We start from the raw sequence: 9,868 nt of genomic DNA on the forward strand, positions 1-9,868 counted from the left end.
GTAAAATCTAGGGACACATTTCTCAGAAAAAGCACAAGGAAGACGATTTCTAAACTGCCAGTAGAGTCGTATTTCTGACCACACAGACATATAAAGGACATCTCTGGTTTCGGCAGAGTCTTGGGTCTCGGAAAATATCCTCATTTTTTTGATTGGACTTATAGTTTTGCGTCTAGGTTAACTTGTTTGAGGTGTGGATGCTAGGTAAATGTATATTATTCTGTCTGCCCAGCTTGTTAGCAATCCTAGCTGCACCATCACCGTGGCAACAAAACAAACACGTTTTTGAAACTGCTGGTAGAGTCCTATTTCTGACCGCACAGACATATAAAGGATATCTATGGTATGGTGTAAGATCACCGCAAGAGTTGGATTTACTGCTTCATTTTGAAAACTGAGTCGATCATACGAGGTAAGACAAGTTTCTTTACATGTGTTATCAATATTGTCAACATTGTTCAAATTAAAAGTCAAATGTTTTAGTTACGAAGCATTTATTTGTAGAACTAGGACTGGAGTGACGTGAGCAAAAAGAAGAACGATTTAGCTAATTTTGGGAAACCTGGATAACAAACATTAGCTAGGACCACCATGTACACTTTAAGCTAAATATTTATAACTTTTTGGGCAATTTAGCCGATTGTGGAATATAGTAAAACCTTGATAGTTACGCGGAGGAGTAACTATGCTGCTAGTTAGTTTTTCGACTTCACCCAATCGGTGCTTGTTGACAGGCAAGCAGCAAATCTCTTCTTATATCAACTTTTTTGTGTGTGTGAAGTAAATAGTTACTAGCAATACTATGTCATATTTTAGCTAAAGATCAATAACTTTTTGGGCCAATGTTGTTGCTTCCGTACATTTGCCTGAGGTTGGGATAGGTAGGTTCAGAACTGCCTGGAAACTGGTGTGCTACTGCAGTTGGATAAGTTTAGCTTGTTGATTTTCTCATGTCATGAAACATCCTTCTATATTTTTGCAGATAGCTATACCCATCCATCATACAGACGTGATTTTAGGATGTTTGTATCTTACTATTCGCAAGGAAGGTGTGAAAGGGCTGTCCACAGTTCAACGTTATGGTTTATCGGATTTGGGAAGAACACACTGCAGGCTACTAATTTTTTTTTTCTGTTGTAGAGGTGAAGGAAGACTATCCCTGCAAGAGGAGGAGGCAGCTGACTGTTGATTACCACACAGGAGGAGGACCTACTGAACCAGGAACTGCTGGAGGAAGACCAGGACGAGGAGGAGATGGAAAAATGAGATTGAACCTGATACCCAGCCAGGAACATCATCTGGGTATGTATCAATGTATATTATTTGTTTCTGTTTCCCATAAGACTAATACTCATAATAATCGGATTATTATGCTAAAACCTGTAGTCCCTCCTTTGTCGTCACTTCACACAACCCATATTCCCTAGAATGGAAAAAATCCTGTAACACAGTGGTTCTCAAATCGGTCCTCAGGTACCACCTGTCCTGCATATGAGATGTTTCTGCTCCAACACACCTGATGAAATAAATGGGTCGTTATCTAGCTCTGTAGAAGCCTGGTAACAAACATGCATTTGAATCAGGTGTGTTGGAGCAGGGAAACATCTAAAACATGCAGAACAGGTGGTATTTGAGGACAGATTTGAGAACCACTGCCTGGCTATGCTATGGCTATGATCGTAAAAATAGGACTGAAAATAAAACAAATGTAGTTTCTTGCGCGCCGAAATGTAATGGCAAACGACTTTGCTTGCTTTGCAATAGGAACTGTTTTCCGTTTTGGCAGTCATCTGAGTGTGACCAGTATCGCGACAAGGCGTAGATGAAAAAGGATGTGTTTATTGGTGTTGTCTTCCCCCTGCCTCTTTATCTCCCTGTCTTCTCCCTCTCCTTTCTCAACAGGGATTGCAGTTGAGTTTATGCATTTATATATCTTCTGCTTTGCAGTTATTTATAAAAAAAAATATTTACAGTAGAAAGTTTGTTGTTTTGCTGAGATATCATTCCCCTCACAGTTTAATGTTCAAAACAAATAAAGTGTGTGTTTTATTGAACACATAAAATGCATATTTCAGTGGTGGTGTCCGTTATTTTCAGATGCAATTTATTGAATGCAAAGGTATTTGAGAAGTGGTGATGTGAAATGAATCTTGACATTCTAAATGCTTTAGCCTGTTTTCTCATTCATCACTAGAATGGTCATAACTTTTAAACAATACATTTATATCTGTCTGCTATTCTATATTAACCACACAATTATGTAAGTGTCATACACTCAGGCAGCGGCGAAGCCGCCAAACGAGACGCAAGAGCCTATCTCAGCAACCATTTGTGCGATTGTCACCAAACTTGGGTTCCATCGTTCCCACGAGGAGCAGAGGAGGCCTGTGGTGTTATACCAGAAAAAAACACTTTGAACACTCAGTACTTTGGAACGCAAACAGATATTTCAACCAAACTAGGTGTGTTGCATGAGTGCAACAGGTTATTGTGACTTAATTGTTGTGCAAGTGCTATGGAGGCCATGTCCTGCTCTGGACTGCTTGGCCCCTCCATTGCTGCTTGCAGCTATATTTATTGGTGGTTTTATTATTTGTAATTCTTGTACCATGGGAGTCAATGGCAGCCCCTAGACCCCATCGACAACTTTTTGTGAAATTTGGCACACTCATTAAGGACAGTTTCTTCTATACCTACACCAAGTTTCATGTCTCCCATTAGACCACTCTAGCGCCACCAATGGGTCAAAGTTGGACTTGTGTTTACACACGCAACTTTTGAACCGTATGACTCATTTTCAAAAATGAGGTACCATTGGATTCCCTGGATCAAGCCGAGTTCAACGCACACCATGGCGTTAATTTCCGGTTATATAGATTTCCCGCCATTTCCGGTTTTATCAAAAACCTTTGAAAGCCTACTCCTCCTACAATTTTTGTCATATCTTCTTCAAAATCACCAGAGATGATCTTCAGACCAAGCCTCACAAAAGTTATCAAAGGAATTTTGATCCTCATAACCGTCTGTCCGGTACAGCCAATCAAATTCATCAGAAAAGCCGCAAAACAGGATGTGAAGTCATGTCTCAGCAAATCTTTGAGATATCAACACTAAACTTGGTAGATCGGAGGAAGACACTACAACATGTTACCATGTGCAAAGGCAAATTCATATCTCAAAAAATGATTGATATAAAGCAAATTGAACTTATCGCTAACGCTAAAATTATGCTTTACACATCAGCCATTCAAAAACTGATACTCTGATTCAATCACAAGTTCATATGAAAACTCTTGAGAATGTTCATAACACAAATCTGTGAAAAAGTTGACTGTAAGATGAAAGGTCGATTTTTGGTGAATATTTGAAACATGCTTGCTTGGCTAATTTCTAGGCAAATTTCCAATGAATGTCTCCCTTGCTCCTCCCCGCGCGTGCTCCAAAATCTCACACACACTCAGCCTTCCCTTGACACACGCGCGGCCAAGACGCACACGCAACATTTCAGGAGAGTGTGGGCTGACCAAGCCCCCACTCATTCCTTGGTCTTTAGCAAAGGCCCATGTGGCTCTTGAGGGTATTGCATTTCCGATTTTGTATGCAATGGTAAAAAGGTCTCAAATCCTGAAACATTGATAGTGTAGGCCGAGAAACACTTTAACAAAAGCCCATGTGGATCTTGTTGGTATTGCATTTCCGATTTTGTATGCAATGGTAAAAAGTTATAAAAATCCTGAAACATTGATAGTATAGACCAAGAGTAACTACCACACCACAAATGGCCCACCATTACCCATAGGTGGCGCTACAGGCCACGCCAAAAAGCACAAATATACAAGGCTTTCTGGAATGGATAGGCTCACCAAGCCCCCTCCCTTCACTTATTGGCTTGAAAAAAAGGCCCATGTGGCTCTTGATGGTATTGCATTTCCGATTTTGTATGCAATGGTAAAAAGGTCTCAAAATCCTGAAACATAGATAGTATAGGCAAAGAAACACTTTAACAAAAAGCCCATGTGGATCTTGTTGGTATTGCTTTTCCGATTTTGTATACAATGGTAAAAAGTTATAAAAATCCTGAAACATTGATAGTATAGACCAAGAGTAACTACCACACCACAAATGGCCCACTATTACCCATAGGTCTTCCCTTGACACACGCGCGGGCTTGGCAAGACGCACACGCAACATTTCAGGAGAGTGTTCCTTGGTCTTTTGCAAAGGCCATGTGGATCTTGATGGTATTGCATTTCAGATTTTGTTTGCCATGGTAAAAAGTTATCCAAATCCTGAAACATTGATAGTAAAGGCCAAGAGTAACAACAACACTTTAACAAAAGCCCATGTGGATCTTGTTGGTATTGCATTTCCGATTTTGTATGCAATGGTAAAAAGTTAAAAACATCCTGAAACATTGATAGTATAGGCCAAGAGTAACTACCACACCACAAATGGCCCACCATTACCAATAGGTGTCGCTACAGGCCACGCCCTAAAGCACAAAGCACTTCACTTCTTGTGAAGATTAAAGCGCTTCACTTCTTGGCTTGAAATAAAGGCCCTTGTGGATGTTGATGTTATTGCATTTCAGATTTGGTATCCCATTGGAAATTCTGCAGCATTGATTTTTCTATACAGTTACAATTTGTCAAGAATATACATTTTTCAATGGTTCGCAATGCTTTACACGTAAGCCAGTCAAACAAGTTCATATGAAGACTCTTGAGAATGTTTAGTACACAAATCTGAGAAAAAGTTGACTCTAAGATGAAAGGTCGATTTTTGGTGAATCTTTGAAACATGCATGCTTGGCTAATTTCTAGGGAAATTTACAATGAAATGTGTCCCCTGCTCCTCCCCCGCGCATGCTCCAAATTCTCAGACACTCATTCTTCCCTTGACACGCGCGGGCTTGGCAAGACACACACGCAACATATCAGGACTGTGTGGGCTGACCAAGCCCCCACTCATTCCTTGAATATCAGCATAGGCCCTTGAGGACCTTGGTGTCATTGCATTTCCTACTTTGTATGCAATAGTAAAAAGGTCTCCAAATCCTGACACATTGACAGTACAGGCCAAGAGTAACTACCACACTTTACCCAAAGCCCATGTGGATCCTGTTGGTATTGCATTTCCGATTTTATATGCAATGGTAAAAAGTTTTTAAAATCCTGAAACATTAATAGTATAGGCCAAGAGTAACTACCACACCACAAATGGCCCACCATTACCCATAGGTGGCGCTACAGGCCACGCCTTAATGCATAAAGATACAAGGCTTTCTGGAATGGATAAGCTCACCAAGCCCCCTTCCTTCACTTACTGGCTTGAAATAAAGGCCCTTGTGGATCTTGATGGTATTGCATTTCAGATTTGGTATGCCATTGGTAATTCTGCAGCATACATTTTTCTATACAGTTACAATTTGTCAAAAATAAACATTTTTCAATGGTTCGCAGTGTTTGGAGGAATCCGCCATTACTGCTTGCAGTTATATTTAATAAATGTTATTCCAGGCACAAATATTTAGACTTTTCTATAGCATCTTAATGTCTGTAAAATAAACATTTAATTTTATGTTTAAATATAAACAGTGTGCCTGTGGTGTAACACGAAACAAGAAGACATCCCTGCTCTCATTGTGGCACGGAGCATTCAGTCTGTAACCTTTGGCCTACATTCAGCAGCTATAACAAGTACTACAGCAGTTGAGGCACCCCTTCAATCCTAAATGGCTGAGCATAGGTCCTTGTCATTTGATTTACAGGACTAGATTTGCAGATTTTCTTGTCATTGCCTATACAGTTAAATACATAAAGTAATAAGTATCAAAAGAGCTGCTTAAGGGAGAAAAAATAAGATAAACAGTGAGTACCTTAAGGGGGAAGTAGCAGTTCTGAAGCTTGCGGCTGTGTTCTATTTTTCCATTTTGCGCTTGCAGAAAATGTGTGTTGGTCCCTTTCAGTGGTTCCAAAACTAGACCTACAATGTCTCCATGGCAAACTTTCTTCCCAGCTCGAGCTACGATTGAGCCCATGTGGAGGAATAAATATTAGTGTGTGTGCGTGTGTGAGTGTTCAGTAAGGGTGTGCTTATCAGGCTTGAGGCGGAGCTTATGAAACAAGGAAACACTCCCAACTATCAGAGGAAGAGGATTGGTAAATGAGGCCAGCATGAATACTCCTTGTTGTTTCATGATATAGACGTTGGGCCCTATTTTGCACCCAGCGCAATTGACTTAGTCAACGACGCAAGTGTCATTCCTAGTTTGCACTCGACACAAAAACCTTTCCCTCCTCAGACGCACATCGAAATGACTTTGCGCTCCCGTGGGCGGTTCAGCGAAAAAGGAGGCGTGTTCCGGCGCAAACGTTCCCTGGTGCTATTTTGCAGTTTCCGAAAAACAATTCCGCTACTGACCAGGAAAAATGTGGTCTAAAGTCAATGGCGCATTATTCAGATGCTATTTTAAGGGCGCAAGCTTGGTCCGTGCGCACTGCTGGCGAGGCCAGGGTCTTCTTTCTGCGAAGCTACGTTACATTGTTTTGATTTATGGCGTGTTACATTTCTTCAATGATTATAAAAAAGATTTTCATAAGAAATTTCTTTGTAGGCCTATGTGAACTTCATTTGTAACAACAGTGGCAATTTCCTCCCATGACTGTTTAACCGAAGCTAATTTGGTTATGTTTCTTCTCCCATGCCCATCAGAATTCGGTTTATTCGCCATGAAGCTTATGTTACACAAATACGCGATTTACTGTGGCAGGAAGGTGCAAACAATAAACGGGTATAAATTAAGTACAAAAGTACATTAGTTAAACTAATTCTAAGAACTAAAAAAAATATATATGTAAAAATAAGAATAATAGCCTAATTTGAATGAACAGCATGAGCGGGCAATTTAGTGCAATGAGAAAACTGCTCTGCCTTTCCCTTACAAATTTCTTTATCTTTTATGGCTCTGACGAGAATGTCGGTCTCCTCATGTGAACCGCTCCTGGCGTGCGCCTGGCAAATCCCCCTGGTAAATCCGCCGTTATAATAGCAATTCGCCATGAAACAAGCGCTGCTCTTAAAGGAAATGTGAGATGATGCTCTGATTGGTTTATTGCACGTTACGCCCAAACCACACCCATTAGTAATATATCTACTTCAGACCAACACTTTTTAGATTTGTCATTTGTCAAAGTCATTTATCCCTCCGGCAAAATAACAACCAAGCTGAAGTCACGCCCACAAAGTTACTTGCGAAATAGCTAAAATACTTCAATGTGGAACAAGTGTTACGGGAGGAAATCAGAGGACAATAAACAGTGAAAAGGGGCTTAAACTAGCTTTCTGACCTACTACTAAATGATTTTGGATAGTATTGAGAAAGAACTATATGCTGAAAAGTACAGGATCTTTAAAGTTATCAAATTACTGTAAAATATGATGGTTTTGTATTTTTTTTTATAACTACATTTAGTCTAAAAGTATTGTCCATAGTGACAACTTTAAATATTCATTTAATTACCAAGCAACTGATATTTTGATAAGACAGCAAAGAAAGTCAGATCAATATTGCAGCAAACACATGAACTAGTAATACAAATTGATGGAACATTGAAACTGTTAAAGCAGTAGCTACTGTAAAATGTGATCCTCTCACCAGTCTTTATTGCCTGAAGATGAACTGCAGCCTTGTAGAAATTATTCTAATCCTTGCTCAGGTTTTTCCATAATTTCCCATAAAAGTGTTTCTTCAAGTTTTTCTGTCAGCATGAGTTTGCAGACTTGTTAGACTGATTACCCTTTTAAACAATCTGTTATTCTGTACTGGTGGTTCATACATAATCTCTCAGAAAGTTTCGCAATTTTATATGTCTGGAGAATATTTACGCAGTTAGTACAGCCTTAACATCTTTGTGACAATTTAAAAAAACATCATAATCCTCTATGAACAAAAAATAGATTGGAATATAGCTGCAAGCAGCAATGGCGGATTCCTCCTTCGAAATGGCAAAATGTTGTAAAATTGACATAAAAGATAGTTACCCTGGGATTAACCAGAAGATTTGAAACTGTAATTTATGTCAGAATAAAAATAAATCTTTGTACCTCTGACTGGATTTGTACCCACCAGCCTTCACTCATCAGCGCTGCGTCTTATCTTAGTAAGCCATTAACAGACTTAGACATTAAATTATTCAATTTCTGAATCAGAAAATAAACATTTCTCCAATGGCACCCATTGTCAGATTTGGTTAAAGTTCAAACATCTGTAATTTAGTCCTATTCAGATATGGGACATAAAAACGGGACAATGGGAGGACTGGGTTGCTGCTGGATAGCTTACTCGTAGTCAGTGTTGGGTAAATTACTTCAAAAAAGTAATTAATTACTAATTACAAATTACTTCATCAATATTGTTTAAAAATATTTTTGTGATTACTCTGTCTGAAAAGTAATGTAATTATTCAATAAGTAATGTAGTGCCTTATTTCTTACAATCCCTATAAACCTTGACTGGATAAACAACAGAAAGGAAACTCTTTCAATAATTAAATACAAGTCAAACTTGGAATAGTTTAGCCTTTTAGCTTTTTAAAACATAGCCTACTAATACTTAACATTTTAGTAACACATGTAACCTTCTTTCATCTTTAGTTACCAAACAATATGTGCATAACACAAAAGCTGAACTTGAAGTTAAAAATGTTCAAGCTCACCTTCAGACACTTTCTGCTCTGGCGAGGTAAAATCAAGTTCCCCCCCCAAGCTCCTTCTGACTTCTGCCCAAATAGTTACATGTTGATAGCCTGGCTGCCAACCCAACTTCTCACCGCCCACAAAAAAATTTGGTCGGGAAGTTGGGTCTGGAGGGTCTCCTATTGGGAACAACTAGCCTAGTTGTAATGGCCAAGTGTGCAGACTGGGTTTACGTACTCGCAGCATCGATCAAAATACAACTTGGATACAAAATACAAAACTGTTTAATAGACATACACGTTGACATGTGTATAAAACGTTTAATTATATTACTCAAAGTCTCTGTTAATCTGTCGATACGATAGGGAGTTCCAGCCGGGCTAGCTAGGTTAGCTAGCTACAGTAGTTACCACAGAACAAAGTTACGTAATGTCACTAGACTGAATTAGAAGGTACAATCACCAACAACTTCGGCAACCTTGCGCCATGCATTGTTTTTATTTTTTATTAACATCTCTGTACAAATACAGCCATGCATCTACAGGACTGGGTAAGCAGCCACACAAACGATTAGTTTCTCCTCCACCTTGAAACCTAGAAAGCTAGAAATGTTTACCATGTTGCTACGTTTCGAGAAACAAGAAAACACTCCAATTGGCCATCGCTAGCGAAAATCGCTCCTCATTTGCATAAAGTCGAGAAAATCTCAACTATGTTGCGTCGCGTCGCTACCCACAATGCACCACGCAAGCGATTCGTCTGGCTCCATATAAAATGAATGGAAAACATGTTGTCGCTTGCATCGCGTCGCTGCAGTGGACACGCACTGTTACTCCAGAGCAGGCAGAGCGTGCTGGTCACAGTGGAAGCTCTTCTGTCTCTCTGTACCAAAGTTACCGCTGCTGTGGGTGAAGGCGAGCATATGGTTTGAATGACAGCAATCCAGTGCAGCCTGTTCTGCAAACGTAGCCTACCCCATGCGCATTTTCAGCCAAGGGCCTAGGCATCGCTCTCAAACTTGGTTACTCAGCCAAGCTATGTGCTTGTTTCTGCTTCCCCTTTCGAAAATTTGGAGCCAGAATGATAAAGACATCACCTTCATAGATAAGGTTTTTACCAATTGGAAAATGGCGGCGATTTATTTTACATTGAGCTCAATAAACTATTTTGC

General features: G+C 39.7%; 1 protein-coding gene across 1 annotated transcript in view; it reads right to left on the reverse strand.

The window, feature by feature from the left end:
• Window positions 1–6,090, reverse strand: part of slc6a22.1 (solute carrier family 6 member 22, tandem duplicate 1) — a 34,226-nt gene extending 28,136 nt beyond the window's left edge. The window contains exon 1 of the mRNA XM_084705647.1: window positions 5,879–6,090. The gene's annotated coding sequence lies outside the window, so the exon portion shown is untranslated. The remainder of the gene's footprint in view (window positions 1–5,878) is intronic.
• Between the last annotated feature and the right edge of the window lie 3,778 nt (window positions 6,091–9,868).

This window comes from Hypomesus nipponensis, chromosome 9 (genome assembly GCF_054491055.1).
Source record: "Hypomesus nipponensis isolate SF chromosome 9, ASM5449105v1, whole genome shotgun sequence".
Classification (NCBI taxonomy): Eukaryota; Metazoa; Chordata; class Actinopteri; order Osmeriformes; family Osmeridae; genus Hypomesus; species Hypomesus nipponensis.